Genomic DNA, 3,340 nt, shown 5'->3' on the forward strand with positions numbered 1-3,340 from the left:
ATATTTTTCCGAGCCATTTGGAGGGTGGTGGACTGTTGCCGATGTCCCGTGGCTCTATGATAGACACAATAAATTATGACAATCGGCTTGAAGTTTGCAGAAGGCGGGACAGCCGTGAGTTTGACATGGGGATGGTCTAGGAGTGCCTTAAGATCCGCATAGTGGACACAGTTGTTGTAGCCCTCTTGATTGCGCTTGTTCTATGTTTTCCCTTTTATAAAGGTTGAAAGCAAAGCCAGTCTTACAGATTGTTCTGAGAAACAGTGTGGCTTGTGTAAGGTGCGGGTCAAAATATGTGAGGCCGAGATGTGGTAGTAATCCTCGTTCTGAACATATTTAACGCGGTTGTTTGTCAGCTGAAAAACAAAATAACCCTTTACAGGAGATGTTGATCTATAAGGGACAACAGTGGTAGTATTCATATAATCAACGGTTGCAGTCCCATCTATTAGGGAGTGTTGACGTGTATCAGAAAGAATGTTGGTAGCTCAACTTGTGACACGTGCTGCGATGGGAGAGGTGTCATGGGTAGGGGAGACGAATGAAAACTTCTTGTAAGCGAAATTGTTTTTATTAGGTTTTTTTTTTTGGCTACAGACGTCAGCGACGTGTGCGGTAAAATACCTGAGAGAGGAATTTTGGACTGGACCTGAGGACTGGGCCTGAATGAGGAATTTAGGACCGGACTAGAGAACCGCACATAGGGGAATATTTGAGGGCCGGACCTGAGGACCGGACAGATTAGTGGAATAGATAATTTAATGAGATAGAAGTGATGACTCATCCGAAACTATAGAGACCGGTAATTTTACACAACCCGATGGTAGAGAAAGTCTGATTCTACATAGGATCATGATTAATAAATGTAGCAGGCACGCCATTCCCAATGACACTTCTGACTGAGTTTGCTTATTTCAGACTTAAAACTCTTTACTAGATGTTACTTGGTTTTGCAACCACATGTGGCCTACGATTAACAGAAAATATTGTCTGAGAGCAAACCCGAGCATTATGGCATGTCTGGCCGCATAGATCGCACCCCTTAGTGTGTGTGACGAACTCTAACATAGGCAACACTTAAGAGTGGTTGACGAGGTGTATGATGTCATCGTACTTTAAGGTCAGTGTTCATTGGTTGATAGTGACAGAATTCACCGTAGGTGGCAATGAAATAGTCTGAGAAGAGTGATACAATGTTTACACTAGCTAGATACAGATATCATCGATGTTAATTAAGGAGCGATATTTTAGAAGGATCAAGTAAATATTATATAGCTGGTTTTAATTGGCTTGTGCTTGCCCGTGACAGGAAATAAACAAGAACTGCTGAACTGTAGAACTCAGTGTGATATCTTGGGTAGTAGCAGCCTCGACGACAGTCTAACACACAGCGTGTTGCCCGTTGACGAAGTGATTCAGCGGGACCGCATTTAACGGCGGCTAAATATGCAGCAATGTTCAACGATATTGTACACAAATTTAGATTCGTGTTGAAATTTTAATTTAAGGAAGGAAAAGAGATTCCAGTGGTGCTATCTCATAATTAACCAAAGCAAGACGTAGAGCAGGGTCCAGAGATGGAAGTATAAGAGTCTTCGCCTTTTGGTATTTGTCATTGGCACGGGATGTTGAAATATAGGGTTCGATTTTAATTAGTTTTAAGCGGTGGTACATACAGCTTTAAGAGTATTGAAAGATATCAGTATAATTTTGGTCGGAATTTGCTTCTTCTTTAGGAAATTCCTGTACGCAGTGATGGGTGCGTGTTTGTGAGATCGTCAGTATACTGGGAGGCCATGGCGATTTCCTTGTCTTGTTGCCATGTATTGAAATAAGATCCATCATATGTGGCAAGGATTTTTTAGGACACCGCAGTGCCCTTAGTGACGAGCTGAGCGCTAGGTAGCATGATATGGTTAAAATTTTAAATTTAGGCCCATAACCTAAAAAGACCTATCAGAATTATTACTTAAAGAACACTTTATTGTTAACCTAGTTGATGGTTTAAATAGTATATCAATTATAAAGTTGTTCACAGTTCCCATGTGGTCTAAACTTTTAAGATAGATAAAAACCAAGAGATAAGGTTTACATGAACTAAAACCAGGGTTGAGTCCAAAACTATGCATTCAACTTTTGAACTTGGGTCTTGTGTTTATTACTCTTGTTGTTTATTTGTGACTTTGTGACTTCAGTCGAACCTCTTAATATGTCCAGTTCCCCTTTTTAGCAAATTTTGGACATATAAAGAGGTAGACACACCTGGGTCAGGCTCACCCTACCAGGTTTAGGGACTGACGACTTGTGGGACAGATACGGAGCTACCAAAGCCACTAGTTATTCAGTAGTCTTGTGTTGTTTTATCTGGCTCGATCGCTACAGACAGAGTTTGTGTCGAGTTGTCTGGCTTAGCCAGTGTGTCATTGTAGAACAAAGAATCACCACGATAATCTGGTGCCTGACATTTATCTGCAGACAAGCAGTAAACCAATGAGCCATACTCTTCGCCAATGTGCATGCCACAAATTGCTATATTGCGGTCGCAACCAGCACACTTGTGTGCACCTGATGTTGGTTGCGTGATCGTGTACTCTTCCACACAACAACAATCACCACTAGAAGTGTCGTGCATAATTAATTAATGAATAGTAGTGTATATACTTAGATATTACTACAATCTAAGCTAAAAATGTAGTGAGTAGTTTACACACTCTGGTACATATAAATAGAATATATTTCCGAACGGGCTACTTCAGGAGTGCCGGCCCGAGGAGGGGCAATTTGATGGACCGGACCCCGAAAGGGCCTGACTCACAAGGGTAGGCCCAAAAAAAACAAAAAAACTGAACATATAAAGAGGTAGACACCTTTAATAAAGAGGTAAAGAGGTTCGACTATACTGCATTTACAGTTCTGTTTGGTTGAAAAAATTGTTTTGAAAGTTTCCATAGCCCTCTATTTGTTTTGTTTTAAAACAATTATAAAAAAAAATGCAAATTTGCAACACATATATTTATAAAAAAATACATAAATAGAACATAAAAAGTTATAAATATATGCCAATTCATTCGATAATATATTTTAATTTACGCTTTCATTCATGATGAGTGAATTTTTTTCGATACTTGTTGAAAAAAATACACACACTGCCATGCAACCCATATTTCGAGCTCTGGCAGTATGTATTCATGTGATGTATATATTGACTAGTTTTGTGTTTAATTATATATATGATGTACACTCGGCGATACTCGCAAACAACTTTAGCTGCTCTCTACAAGAACACAATATTTACACTCGTTTTGCAAAATCGCATACACTTACCATTTCCCACTACCTT

This window comes from Sphaeroforma arctica (genome assembly GCF_001186125.1).
Source record: "Sphaeroforma arctica JP610 unplaced genomic scaffold supercont1.258, whole genome shotgun sequence".
In the NCBI taxonomy this organism is placed as follows: Eukaryota; class Ichthyosporea; order Ichthyophonida; genus Sphaeroforma; species Sphaeroforma arctica.